Here is a 15,744-nt window from a genome sequence, read left to right on the forward strand (position 1 = left end):
AGCCCGACGTGGGATTCGATCCCGGGTCTCCAGGATCGCACCCTGGGCCAAAGGCAGGCGCCAAACCGCTGCGCCACCCAGGGATCCCTGTTTTTTTGTTTTTTGTTTTTTTTTAAATGGTGACCTTTAGGGCTAATGGTAAGGTCTATTTCTGGTTTTTCAGGAGAAAAGAGCTCTTATTAGTATCAGGGTTCTCAAGAGAAAAAGAACTAATAAGATATCTTTAGATATACATATAAGAGATTTATTATAGCAATTGGTCATGTAATCATGGAGGCTGAGAACTCCCAAATCTGCTATCTACAACCTATAGAACCAGGGAAGCTGATAGCATAACTCAGCCCAAGTCTGAAGGTTCAAGAGCTGAGGAGTCTGATGGTATAAGTCCTTGTCTAAGTCTTAACATTGAAGAACCAGGAGAGTCATGTTAAGATAGTGATTTTGTCCTTCCTCTGTCTTTTTGTTCTGTTTAGCCCCTTAATAGATTGGAAGATGCCAACCTCTTTTGGTGAGGACAATCTTCTTGACTTAGTCTGCTGATTTAAATGCTTATCTCAAAAAAATCCTGATCTCTTCCAGAGACCCCCCAGAAATAGTGTTTTTCCAGCTATATGGGCATCCTCTTAATCCATTCAAGTTGATTTATAAAATTAATTGTCACAGTATTTAAACGAATTGAAAGCAGGGACTTGAACAGAAATTTTATGTCCATGTTTATGGCAGCATTATTTATAATAGCAAAAGGTGGAAGCAATCCAAGTTCCCATGAAGAGACGAATAAATAAAATGTAGTATGTACATACAGTGGGATACTATTCAGCCTTAAAAAGGAAATTCTGGGGCAGCCCGGGTGGCTCAGTGGTTTAGTGCCACCTTCAGCCCAGGGCCTGATCCCTGGAATCCCAGGATCAAGTCCCATGTCAGGCTCCCGGCATGGAGCCTGCTTCTCCCTCTGCCTGTGTCTCTGCCCTCCCCCCTCTTTCTCTCTCTCTCTCTGTGTTTCTCATGAATAAAAAAAATCTAAAAAAAAAAAAAAAAATTCTGATATAAGCCATAGCATGGATGGATCTTGAGAACATTATGTAAAATGAAATAAGCCAGTCACAAAAAGATGAATATTGTGTGATTCTACTTACACGAAGCATTTAGTGTATAGTCAGCTTCATCGACACAGAAAGTGGAAGTTTGGTTGCTGGGGGCTGAGAGTTACTGTGTGATATGGACAGGGTTTCAGTTTTGCAAGATGCAGACAGTTCTGGAAATGGATGGTGCTGATGATTGCAAAGAGAAAGGCTGGGAATGATTACCTAGTGTCTAGACAGGCCTCGGTTTATGAAACTTGAGGACAGACTGCTCATTCAGAGAGGTGTAGACTTTTTTGACCATTGTTGTTATGGAACAATCTCATTCTACTTCATACGGTTTACCTCTCTCTTCCCTACCTTGTTCTGTTTGATCCTTTAGCAACTTGGAGAACTTGCTCTAATGCCAACTGTATTCTTATTTGGCTGATGAGGCTTTTAATTCTAAGCACAGTGACTACATTTCTCATTTAGAATGAACCCAGAATATTTATGACTGTGAACTAGCCCTTCTTGCCTACTCTAGATTTTCTAGGTAAACTTAAAAGTATTAGATATTGACCTCCATGAGTATCATCAGTGTGTTCTTTCCTTTATAGTTTAGGCTGTAGAATTCATTCTAGAATTGTTACATAGGTTTAAAACTAATGGCCTTTTTTTCCTTTCACTATTTTTTCTTTTTAATATCACTTCAGAATAAATAAGAATACAAGTAAACAAAACCAGCCATAATTTCCATGAAATAAGTTACAAGAACTTGTATGTAGTCTTGATTTTTTCATGCATATATGTGAGTGAATGCACATATTTTTATATTAATAGGTTCATCTATGTGTCTACCTATTTTGAATATATTTTAAGGAATTCAGGGCTTAAATATTTCTTGTTTTAGTATGAAGTGGCTATTATAATGATGGAAAATGGTTTACTTTTTATTTGTATAGGTGTAAGGTTTTCAATACAGCTTTAAGGATATATGTTAAACCTTGTAAATTATGCACTCAGTTTGGAATTAATATAATGGATTATCCAAGCAACTGTATTACATTGTTGTCATGCAGACTTGTTAACAAATTGGTGTATGTGGTAAATTAGAAACCCATTTGTTTGGTTATGTTTATTTGAAGTGGCAATTTATATTTTCCTTAGGTAAAGAGTTATTCAGAATATCTTACTTCAGAATGTTATTTTTGTAAAAACAAAAAAGAATAGCCATTTATCAGAAAATGACAGAAAGGATGGTATGTCAACCATTTAAATGTGTACCATATACTCAAATTAATTTTAAATTTTTTTGAAATTTATTTTATTTTTGACTGTTACCAGAAACCTCTACGTCTAAGCTTAGGCTTGTGCATATAGTATGTGCATTCAACAAGTAAACAAGATGCATTGTTTTCATTCGTGATTGTCTCAAAAACTTTTTACTCTCTAGAACTTTCAGCAATAGAGCATTCTTTAGTCCTCCTCTGAATGCTGATTATACAATTAGCATTCAAGCTCCTAGGAAGAGAGATTTGTGATAGTGAATGGTAGCATACCAGGCCATTGCATGTTGCTTCATCAGTATAAAATAGTAGCTAAGTCTTGCTATTTCAGCATATTATCCTGTTGGAGAATTTTGTTTGCTTATCTGACCAAGGACAAGCATATCTTGTTGAATACTTTCAACACACATTTAACAGTGAAGTTTCATCAATAAATATTAGTTTCCAGTAGCTACTTCATTTACCTTCCTATTTTTTAAATTTTTCTATGGATTGGGAAAGTAGTTACGGGGAAAAACTATCAAAATCTGAGTCAGGGCTTGGAAGGGATATTCAGTTTATTCATTTGTTTCTAAACTTTGAAAATACAGTGTAATTAGGACATGATCTTTTTCTAAACTCTTGAGGGGCTTCGAGTTTTGTTGGAGAGACTGAAAAATAAGAAATACAATGTAGTGTGAGGAGGACTATAGTATAGGTGAATACAAAATGCTGTCAATTGATACCATCCAGTATAGCAGCCAGTTGCCATGTGTGGTTATAGAGTACTTGAATGCAGCTAATAGATTGAGGAACTGAATTTATTTTAGTTTCAATTGTTATAAGTTAAATTTAAAACCTGATATAGGGGGGCAGCCCTGGTGGCTCAGTGCCGCCTTCAGTCCAGGGCGTGATTTCTGCAGACCCGGGATCAAGTCCCACGTCGGGCTCCCTGCATGGAGCCTGCTTCTCCCTCTGCCTGTGTCTCTGCCTCTCTCTCTGTGTCTCTCATGAATAAATAAATAAAATCTTTAAAAAAAAAGGATTTGAATTGAGGTGTTCTATAAAATACATACTGGATTTTAAAGACTTAAAGTTTTTATATAGATTATATGATAAAATGCTAATATTTTGGATATATTGGGTTAAGTGAATATATTATTAGAATTCATTTCAGATCCTTCTTTTTACCTCTTAAATGTGGTACTAGAATTTTTTTTTAAATAGGCCCCATGCCTAGCATGGAGCCCAACATGGGGCTTGAACTCACAACCCTGAGATCAAGACCTGAGCTGTGATCAAGAGTCAGATACTTAACTGACTGAGCCACTCATGTACCCCTTACTAGAAAATTTTGCATGTCATACCTAGCTCACAATGTATTTGTGTTAGCGCTGCTCTGGCTAGATGCATGGGAAATCCGTGAATACTACATTGAGGAATAGAGGAGCAGCTCAAAGGGAAGGTGATCTTTGAACCAGCTGTTTATGGTTTTGTTTATTTATTTTTATGTTTATGGTTTTATATGTGGTTCACTGGTTGGTGATTAGGGACAGGATATCCCAGATAGAAGAATAAAGAAAGATTTGAAGATAATAGTAGTTGGGGTGGGGGGAGTAGCATGACATTCATAGTAGATATGTGAGTCACATGGGGGTTTCAGAGCAAAGAATGTAAAGAGAATAGCAGTGAATGAGGCAGAAAAGATTGTTTGGGACTGGAGTGTTCAAGAGCCTTACAATCTCCACTATGGTGTGGTATGGTATTTGAACTTCCTTTATAGTCAGTGAAATACTCATTGATGTTCCTAAGCAGATGAATAGTAATAAGATCAGATTTGTGTTGGAGGCCTGAGTGGCTCGGTTGGTTAAGCGTCTGCCTTCGGCTCAGGTCATGATCCCAGGGTCCTGGGATGGAGCCCTGCATTAAGGCTTCTTGCTTATTAGCCTTCGCCTTCTACCCCTCCCCCTAATTGTGCTTGCGCTCTCTCTCTGTCTCTCTGTCTCTCTCTCAAAATCTTTTTTTTTAAAGGTCAGATTTATGTTTTTAATTATTATTGGTACTGTGGAAGACCAATTGAACAGGGTGAAGAAATGGAAGCACTGGCACCCCCGTGGGTGCTTATGATCATTTAGCAAAAAAGATAAAGAGGAACTAGACTAAGGTAGTTATCTTGGGGTAAGAGAAGGAATTCAAAGTATATTAGGAGGAAGAATTAGTGGGACTTTTTGGAGTAAAGAGAAGAGATACAAAATAACTTTGAGATTTCTGATTTTGAGTAGCTTATGATGCAATTATTTGAACTGGTGATAGTGTATTACAGAATCTGTAATACAGAATTCCTTATTACGGAAAAAAAAATTAGGCAGAGGATATAAGGACTCCGAGGTATCTGCAGAGGATTCATGCTTGTAGGTCTTTCAAAATACTTGTCTGTCATTTAGGAGAGACAGATGGATGTGAGAGAGTGGGTTTGATATTCTTATTTTTTAATTTTTTAAAAAATATTTATTTATTCATGAGAGACGGAGAGAGAGAGAGGCAGAAACATAGAGAAGCAGGCTCCCTGCAGGGAACCTGATGTAGGATTGATCCCAGGACTCCGGGATCACAACCGAAGCCAAAGGCAGACACTCAACCACTGAGCCACCCAGGTGCCCCTGAGTTTGATTTTATTGAAGCAGTAGGATTATGTATGATTTCCCAAGGAGACTATAAAAATAGTAGTAAAGGGCAGCCCCAGTGGCTTAGCGGTTTCGCACCGCCTTCAGCCCAGGGCATGGTCCTGGGGTCCCGGGGATCGAGTCCCACGTCAGGCTCCCTGCATGGAGCCTGCTTCTCCCTCTGCCTGTGTTTCTGCCTCTCTCTCCTTCTGTGTCTCTCATGAATAAATAAATAAGAAAAATAAACATGTAAATCTTTAAAAAATAGTAAAGAATTAATTTCAGTATATGGATTCCACGATCGCTTCTTTAGTCATGTGAAAATGATTTTTATTCAGGGATATGATGAGTGTTTACTCTGTGCAGGTGCTATATCAGGCACTGTAGATGAACAACAAGGCATACATTTCTGCCTTAAAATTATTAAGTTCTAGAAGAAAAGGCAGACAAACAAATCTGAGATTCTAGTACAACTGTAATAAGTATCACAATAAGTTACAGTGTAGTAAGGCTATAGAAAAAGGTGCATGTGAGGGCACAATGGAAAATTGTTGGAGGAGGTAGGTGTAGACTTAATCTTTAAGGAGAAATGTGTCTTTTGTTCTTTTATCTGTGATAAACTTCTAATTGTGCACTCTCTCGTACCTATGTATGTGTTTGTCCCTTTTTCCCAAGGGTTTTCATTGTGGTGTCTGTTAACTCTCTTTTTTTTAAAAAAAAAAAAAACAAGATTTTATTTATTTATTCATGAAAGACAGAGAGAGAGAGAGAGGCAGAGACATAGGTAGAGGGAGAAGCAGGCTCCATGCAGGGAGCCCAATGTGGGACTCAATCCTGGGACTCCAGGATCGCTCCCTGAACCGAAGGCAGAAGCTAAACCGCTGAGCCACCCAGGGATCCTCTAGTCTGTCAGCTCTTAACTCTCCACCCTCTAGGTACAGACTGTCTTTACCTACCAGTAGTTTTAGTTTACATCATTGCACGATTGCACTGTTGTCACTTGGCATCTTTTTGTGGGTTGATAGTACAGAAATGACTTCATCAGTGTATTTATTTATGGCTCCCTAGAAATAAGCATTTGTTAGACCTCAAGCTTTCTCACTTGGGGCCTGCCTTATTGTCTGTTAGGGGAGAGGCAGAGATGGTGACAGATCTCTAACGGTATCGGGGGTTGTTGAAGGTGTTGGGTAAGGTGATCAGAAGGGAAGAAAAGAGGACGGAAACAAGATGAAGGATGAGGGGCGAAAGAAGTTTTAGTGTGTGAATGTAAGGAATCAAACTCGATCAGAGTTGAGCAACCTTGAGTGCAATACATAGAAAAACTACAGAATTAAAAAAAAAAAGAAAGAAAGAAAAACTACAGAAAAGAGGGTTTTGTTTTTGCTATGAAAATAATATTTTTTAAAGCTTTTCACAATACTGACTTCCCTTAGCTACCAGTTATGTTTCATTATGGAAAGGCTACTTTTTTTAAAAAATAATAAATGTATTTTTTATTGGTGTTCAATTTGCCAACATATAGAACAACACCCAGTGCTCATCCCAAGTGCCCACCTCAGTGCCCACCACCCAGTCCTCCTGCCCTCCTCCCCTTCCACCACCCCTAGTTCGTTTCCCAGAGTTAGGAGTCTTCCATGTTCTGTCTCTCTTTCTGATATTTCCCACTTATTTTTTCTCCTTTCCCCTTTATTCCCTTTCACTATTATTTATATTCCCCAAATGAATGAGACCATATAATGTTTGTCCTTCTCTGATTGACTTATTTCCCTCAGCATAATACCCTCCAGTTGCATCCATGTCGAAGCAAATGGTGGGTATTTGTCGTTTCTAATGGCTGAGGAATATTCCATTGTATACATAAACCACATCTTCTTTATCCATTCATCTTTCGATGGACACCGAGGCTCCTTCCACAGTTTGGCTATTTTGGACATTGCTGCTATAAACATCGGGGTGCAGGTTTCATTGCATCTGTATCTTTGGTGTAAATTGCCAGCAGTGCAATTGCTGGGTCATAGGGCAGATCTATTTTTAGCTCTTTGAGGAACCTCCACACAGTTTTCCAGAGTGGCTGGACCAGTTCACATTCCCACCAACAGTGTAAGAGGGTTCCCTTTTCTCCGCATCCTCTCCAACATTTGTGGTTTCCTGCCTTGTTAATTTTCCCCATTGTCACTGGTGGGAGGTGGTATCTCATTGTGGTTTTGATTTGTATTTCCCTGATGACCAGTGATGTGGAGCATTTTCTCATGTGCTTGTTGGCCATGTCTGTGTCTTCCTCTGTGAGATTTCTCTTCATGTTTTTTGTCCATTTCATGATTGGATTGTTTATTTCTTTGCTGTTGAGTTTAATAAGTTCTTAATAGATCTTGGAAACTAGCCCTTTATCTGATACGTCATTTGCAAATATGAAAGGCTACTTTTTACTTCTGTGTGTTATGTCAGCTAACAGATTTTGAGTGTCCTTGGCATGCCCTTCACCACTTCCTTTGACTTCTTGGCTTCCTCCTGTTTCTTTTGCAGATCCATTGAAACTTCTGCTGTGAACCTTTCCTACACAATACCTCTCACTCCTTGTTTACTGCCTACAACATCCTGTGCACACAGCGCTCTGTAGCGCTTAGCTCATGCCATTGTTATTTTATTATCTGTCTCTTTCTCTTTACTGGGTTGCTGGCTCTTCAGAAGACTGTCTTATTTTCATCTCCTACCCATCTTGTAATTAGTTCTCAAATGTTAGCTAAGTAAATAAAATCATAGAAAATGTATACTCTGCAGACCTGGAAATCTCAGTGCAGTCATGCTTTAAGATATAAACGTTAGAATTTATATTTTAAAATTATCAACCAATGGATAATGTGTTTTTGTCCCTAAAATTTGGTATTAAGTGAAAAGATTTCTTTTGGAAAGTTCAACTTTCTAGTGAAAATTGATAGGCAATTTTGAATTGTGAAACTAAAACAAAATTTTAGTGAATGTTAATGGAATGTTGGATTGTTGGCTGTTTTTCTCCTCTGTTCTGTTAGCTGGCCCATTGTAATAATTAGCATTTATGGTAAGGCAGAGTTTAAGCAGGTAAATTACCAAAGGCACGTAAGTGTCTTTTTTCCACTTAACTTAAAATGGAGTTAAAAAATAATTTAAATTTTGTTTTGGAGTCTGATACTGGGTGAGCATTTTGTTTTTTTACTCAGAAATTAAGTCAAAGATATTGTAGGCTGTAGGGAATTAGACTGATTATTCAGTAACATAAGTATAAGCGGATTTATATGAGTATAATTCAGCATTGTTGTTTTTATTGTTGTTGTGAAGGTAGGTACCTAAGTATTAGTACTGAGCAGCATATGCTGTTTAAGAAACAATAGTTACAGCTCCTAGTTAATACATTCTGCCATTCTCTGAAGTTTATTTTAGAAGCAATTACTGAACTAAAAGTAAAAAGGGACAAATCTCAATGTTTTTGGTACTTATTTATTTTAAAGATTTTATATTTATTTATTTATTTATTTATTTATTTATTTATTTATTTATTTATTTATTTATTTATTTATTTATTTATTTATGAGAGACACAGAGAGAGAGGCAGAGACATAGGCAGAGGGGGAGAAGCAGGTTCCATGCAGGGAGCCCGATGTGGGACTCGATCCCAGAACTCCAGGATCATGCTCTGGGTCGAAAGCGGGCGCTTAACCGCTGAGCCACCCAGGCGTCCTTGTTTTGGTATTTAAAAAGTAAGGATTCAGGTAGTGTCTAAGTTTAAAGTTACCTTCTTATGTATATGGTTTCCCAATTTTTTTCTTTCTGTGGATAGTGGGAGGACTATTTTAGTCTATCTATAAAGTGGAACAGGCCAGGGCTTTTTTTAAATATAAAATTGGGTCATGTACAGAGGTACTAGTCCCATTTTAGTTGTTAATTAATGACAGATATGGCCCATAAAATTAACTTTGTTTCTGTGCTCTCCTTTTAAAGATTTTTTTTTGTATGAAAAATTACTTACTTTTGTTGTCTACAGTTCATGAACAAGGTTCTTTGGTTTAACTGCACAATACTTAAGTCTTAAAAATAATGGAAAACTAATTTTTATGTGATTCACATGTTGGAAGTACTTCTTGCTTTATTCTTTTAATTCTTTCTTTGACTTATCTGCAGACTGAGAAACAACTGGTTATATGGACAGAATTGTCTTTAAGTACTTTGCTTTTTATAATACAAATTTATTGGGACCCAGGGAACCAGTTCATCCTGAGTCCTTTTAGAAAGATCTAATTTTATCAGTGTGTTCCAAACAATAGTATACATAAGGATCCCATAGACTACTTAAAAATACAGATTCTTGACTACCACCCCCCACTATTGTCCACCCCCGGTGACTCTGGGATATGACTTAAGAATTTTAAATTTAAAAAAAAAAAAAAGCATTCCTGAATGAGTCTGATATAGATGATACACTGACCACCTGTTAAGAAAGACTAATTTATCTAATGTTAATACTCTTGTTGTCATTTTTACCAGTCTCCTGACCTAAGCAGGTGCCCCAGATTCTTGTCCTAATCCACTCTAAAGGCAATAATTCTCATTGTAAAATTGGGAAATAAAACACATAGAAAAAAATCATACGTAATCTCATTATCCAGAGAAAACTGATAATGTTTTAGTTGGTTTTTCTCCATACTTTTGTTGGAGTTTAGTTGGAATTTGAGGCCGTTTTTTTTTTTTATATTCTATCCTCATTAACCTCATAATTTGTTTTATCATGTTATTAAAAATCATTACCATTTTTTTAAAGATTTTTTAAAAAATTTATTTATGAGAAACCGAGAGAGGCAGAGACACAGGCAGAGGGAGAAGCAGGCTCCATGCAGGGAGACCAACGTGGGACTCGATCCTGGGTCTCCAGGATCATGCCTGGGCCGAAGGTGGTGCCAAATGGCTGAGCGACGAGGGTAATGGTAAATCATTACCATTTTCAATGCCTCACTGAATCATTCTATCTATCTATCTATCTATCTATCTATCTATCTATCTATCCATCTATCTATCTATCTATATAAATTGACTCATATATCATTGTTTACTTAACCATTCTTCTGTTGCTGTATATTTAGATGGTTTCTAATTATTTCTGATAAACAACATTAGAATGCACATCTTTGTGGGAAAAACTTTTCTGTACTCAGGATTCCCCCCCCCCCTTTGCTCAGGGTTCTAAAAATATTTTTTAAAGCTTTTGACACGTACTGCCAAACTATTTGCTGAAAAGGTTCAGCTAAGTAAAGTTACCAGCAAAAAACTGAAGCTCTTATGTTCGACCTTCACCAGCATTGAATGTGTTTGTTTTTTTAATTTAAAAAAAAAAAGTATTTTTGGTTCACTATATAAAATGCTGTGTAATTACTTACATTCTTCTTTGTAGTTAGACTGTTTTCTATGTGTAAAAATTAGTTTGATATTATATATTAAGTATTCTGTCAAGAATTTATATTTTTAAGAGTTCTTGAGGAAGATCCTTAGTGATCAGTAAATGGTAATTCTCTTGATTTTTTTTCTCCTCAATGGTTTGAGCAGTCCTCTTTTTCTACACACTTTGGAAGTTGAAAGGTATAAGCTGATTTTAATTATGAAGTTAATTTTTTTTTAAGATTTATTTATTTGAGAGAGAGAGAGAGAGAGAGAATGAGCACACAGAGAGGGAGAGGGAGAAGCAGACTTTTCACTGAGCAGGGCCTTGATCCCAGGACTCTGGGATCATGACCTGAGCTGAAGGCAAACACTTTAACTGACTGAGCCACCTAGTTGCCCATGAAGTTAATTCTTAATTAAATAAGAAAACAAAGTTCTTCTGTTAGAAACTGTTGCTGACAGGACATGAGCAACACTTCAAAAGAACATTTGTCAAAAAATTTAACTGGTAGTAGTAACAATATGAAACATTAAAATTTTACCATTTATTCATTGTCAGTAAACATCTTCTAATCATATATTCTTCTACTTAAAATTACCATTATATCTCTTGATTTTAGACGTAACTGTCACCTCACATTCTTAATTTATCAATTTTGAAGAATACCAACAAAATTTGGAGATTCCCCAGAAAACTTAGGGACCATTTTCCTTTTCCTCTCTCTTTTTTTTTTTTTTTTTTTTTTTTAAATTTATGATAGTCAAGAGAGAGAGAGGCAGAGACACAGGCAGAGGGAGAAGCAGGCTCCATGCACCGGGAGCCTGATGTGGGATTCGATCCCGGGTCTCCAGGATCGCGCCCTGGGCCAAAGGCAGGCGCCAAACTGCTGCGCCACCCAGGGATCCCTTCCTTTTCCTCTCATCACAGTGTTTGATATTTATATAATTATTTTCATTTCTTATAATTTTCCCTTTGTCATTTTAAGTAATAAATGTAAACCTTTATCTGTCCTGTTTAGTCACTGAAACTATATGGGCTTTCTCTCCCTGTACTGATTTCTGGGAACTACCTCCAGGCAGAAAGCCTTGGAATGGTAGGGTACACCTCATTTTTTTCTTCTTTTTGAGATCACAGTTCTGCGCTGTTTGTTGTACAATGCCTAAAAATACTTGTTTCCTGTATTTCATTCACTTTTCTCATTGATGGCAGGAAGATAATTTTGAATCCCTGTGCCTGGAAGCTGAAGTCCTTCTTCAAATTAATGACTTCTTAATTTACTGAATCTAGTGATTGTTCTAGAGCCGCTATATTGAAGTCTTTGGATTGATAAGGTCAAATTCCCCTTTTTTTGAAATTTTCCTTCTCTCTGACTTTTAAATATCACCTTTTCCTGTTTGGATCTTCTATTTCTGATTTTCCATTTTGCCTTTTTTTTTTTATTAGATTCTCGAACTTTGGTGCTCTTAATTATATTAATTTCAATAATAATTATAATAATAACAACACTAGAGGGGCACCTGGGTGGCTCAGTTGGTTAAGCATCTGCCTTTGGTCAGGTCATGATCCCAGGGTTCTGAGATGAGCCCCACATTAGTCTTAACAAAAAATATACTTCATGTAAACAAACATAAAATCCTCATGCTAATTTAACCTAATTATTTCTTAAATCTGGCCTGCTCCATTCCCTGCTCTCCTTGTCCTGCCTGTTGCAGCTCTCCTTGTCTTCTGTCTATACTTTTGTGCTAGCATAACCAATCTCTGCCTCTAGTTGTGTCCCTCTAAAATCTGTAATATTGGGATGCCTGGGTGGCTCAGTGGTTGAGCATCTGCCTTTGGCGCAGGTCATGATCCCGGGGTCCTAGGATCAAGTCCCACAGAGCCTCTGCCTCTTTCTCTGTGTCTCTCATGAATAAATAAATAATCTTTTAAAAATTTAAAATAAAATCTGTAATATTTCTAAATTTTAGATCAGAATGTACTTCCTAGCTTAAAGTCTTCAACCCTCCTTGTTCTGTACTTTGCCGTTTCTTAGATCTTTCTCTTCCTTCTCCTTTTACCCACTCTAGGAGTCACATCATTCCTTGGCTGTACCATGCTGTTTTTCCAAACTTTTGTTCACATTGCCTCCTCTATTCCCAGCTTTTACTTAACTGACTCTTACTTGTTTCTAGGACTCAGTCATTTGTTTCCAGGTCTTTTTCCTTCTAACTCCCATAGCATTCCATGTGTAGCTCTGAGTTTTGTCTATCATGCTTTTAAATGATCTTTTGTTTCACTTTTCGTTTGCTATATTATGAAGTCTTAGAAGACAGTACATTTTAAAATTTATATTTGTAACCTTAGTACTTACTAAGTATTTGACTCCCAATTCATTTTTAGATAGTTTCTATCGTAAATGGTGACAAAATTGTTCATCCTTTCCCCAAACTAGAAATGTGGATTTTTCCTTATTTCTTCTCTTTTTATTACATGTAACCAGTTTCAAGTCCTTGAAATTTGCTTTTACTTGGGTATTATGTGTTTGCATTCTTTTGTTCATGTGTTCACTCTTTCAACAGATTTCATTATAAGTGCTACTGTTGTGCTAGACAGTATACTAATTATACTGCTTGCTGGACACTGCATTGACATTGTAGAATTTATAGATTGTTACAGAAATAACATGATTTTAAAGTTCATTTTTTCCATTTAGGAACAGAGGTTTATCCAAGTATGATTTTAGGCACCTGAGGGAGGTTTTATAAGTATTCCTCATTTGGTTTTGTACGTTTCTTTTAAGCTAATTTGTATTCCTTTCCTATTGTGAGTGAGGTTTTTTTTATTGTTACATTTTCCAGTTTGTCATTGCTTATGTATGGGAAACTGGGTGATCTTTATCTTGACAACATTTCTTAGTTTTTATGGACTTGGGTTTTCAGATATTTATTTAAAGCCACTGACATATCAGGGTTCTTTTTTCTCTCTTAGGTATTTGAGTTAAATTCATTTTCATATCTTAGGACATTGCTTAGTACCTCCAGTGCAGTGTTGAATAGAAGCAGTGATACTTGGCCATCCTAGTTTTTTTTTTTTTTAATTTTTATTTATTTATGATAGAGAGAGAGAGACTGAGAAAGAGAAAGAGAGAGAGAGGCAGAGACACAGGCAGAGGGAGAAGCAGGCTCCATGCACCGGGAGCCCGACATGGGATTCGATCCCGGGTCTCCAGGATCATGCCCTGGGCCAAAGGCAGGCGCCAAACTGCTGCGCCACCCAGGGATCCCGGCATCCTAGTTTTACTCTTTTAATGAAAGTACTTCTTATCAGTGTCTTGCTGTGATATTTATTTTATTTTATTTTTTTGTGTGTGTGATATTTATTTTAAATAATAATTTCCAAAAGTCAAATTAGGGGCACCTGGGTGGCTCACAGTTGGTTAAGTGTCTGCCTTAGGCTCAGGTCATGATCTTGGGGTCCTGGGATGGAGCCCAGCATCAGGCTGCCTGCTCAGCCCCCTGTCCCTCTCCATTCATGCTCTATGTCTCTCTGTCTCTTTCAAATAAATAAAATCTTTTAAAAAGAAAAGCCAAATTAGGGAGACATCACACCTATTCTTACTTGGTAAGAATTTTATCCTGAATCCATACTGAAATTTATCAAATGCTTTTATCTGTGGAGATGATTATGTGAATCTGTTAATGGAAAAAAAAAAAGTTCCTAAAGACAGACTTTCTTTTCTTTTTTTTAAGATTTTATTTATTTACTCATGAGAGAGAGAGAGAGAGAGGCAGAGACACAGGCAGAGGGAGAAGCAGGCTCCCTACAGGGAGCCCAATGTGGGACTTGATCCGGGGTCTCCAGGATCACGCCCTGGACTGAAGGCGGCGCCAAACCACTGAGCCACCCGCACTGCCCAAGACAGACTTTCTTAATATTTCCACTTTTTTCCTGATTTACTTAATGCGGTGCTGGATTTGATTGCTAATGTTTTACTTAGTATATTTTTATTTATATTTATATGTGAGATTGGTTTTTAATTTTTATTCATTTAATTCTTCTCTGCTTTTGTTTTAGAATTACGGTAGCCTCATAAATTGTGTTGAAGTATATCTATTTTTCAGATTAGAAAAACTTTGAACCGTTTATTAGGAATTAGTTGTTTCTTAAAGATTTAATATAATTTTCCAAAATATCTTTTACAAAATGGCTGTTTCTTGGTATCTTTATTTCCCCAAGTCTAGAAAAGCATCAGGAGCAAAGTAAGAATTTCTTTTAACACTTGTTGAATAAATATTCTCTAGATAGGGTTCTGGAGAATGATTTGCTACATAGAATTGTTTGTTATAATAGTAGAGTTCATTGTAGTCACAGAAACGCTGTTACCTTGGCTAATTCACCAGGATATGGAATTAGTCTGGAAGAGAAATACTACATGGAAATTCTGTCTTCATAGATAGATTTTCTTCATAGAAAGATGCTGCTTGATGGTAGTCTAAATTCAAAGCTAACATTTCAAGGAAACAGTCAATTTGTATCATTGAATACAGTAGTTGGGTAATTACCATGTGTAAAAAAGACCCAGTCGTGCTCGCTTCGGCAGCACATATACTAAAAAGACCCAGTGTAATCATTTTACATATGTATTCATGTTTGGGGTTATTTTTACTCTGTTCTCTTTTAAATCTTATTCTGTGATTTATATTCATTATAATTATTTTATAAGCAAATATTTTAGAAGTTAAAGTACTTTAATTTTAATAAAATTAATTAAATTGAGGGTATCCATCCACATTTCCCTTTTTAAAATCAGTGTTTTTAAAAATTCATAAAACTCTTGGGTATGTTATAGAAGTAATTAACATCTGAATATAACTCTAGGATTTATATAGTAAAGCAGTGGTTCTCAGCTAGGGTCCATTTTGTCACCAGAGGACATTTGTCAATGTCTGGAGACTTTTTAGTTGACATAGTGGAAATACCACTATCATCTAGTGGGCAGAGGCCAGAGATGCTAGTAAACACTTTAAAACACACAAGATAGCCCTCCACTGTAAACAATTAATTTGACCCAAAGTGTTACTAATGCCAAGGTTGAGAAACCCTGTCGTAAAAGGAAAGATACAGACACAAATACGAATGAATCCATGGTATAAAAAGGTGTTCTCAGACATGTGCTTTTTTCATCAGGCCCTAGAACTCTAACTTAATACAGTTTACAGTGTTCTTATATGCAAAGTTTATGAAGAAAATTCTACTCTTGACTGACATCTAGTGAGACATTTAAAAATAAAAAGTAAATAAAGCTGTAGGTTGAGATTAAGGATTTAAATCAGTTAGAGTTAATTCTTATTTTTCACGTTTAGGAAATT

General features: G+C 36.5%; 1 protein-coding gene across 7 annotated transcripts in view; it reads left to right on the forward strand.

The window, feature by feature from the left end:
* ARHGAP12 (Rho GTPase activating protein 12) overlaps positions 1-15,744 on the forward strand; it is a 123,246-nt gene that overhangs the window by 45,791 nt on the left and 61,711 nt on the right. The window lies entirely within an intron of this gene.

This window comes from Nyctereutes procyonoides, unplaced genomic scaffold (genome assembly GCF_905146905.1).
Source record: "Nyctereutes procyonoides isolate TBG_1078 unplaced genomic scaffold, NYPRO_anot_genome, whole genome shotgun sequence".
NCBI classification, from domain to species: Eukaryota; Metazoa; Chordata; class Mammalia; order Carnivora; family Canidae; genus Nyctereutes; species Nyctereutes procyonoides.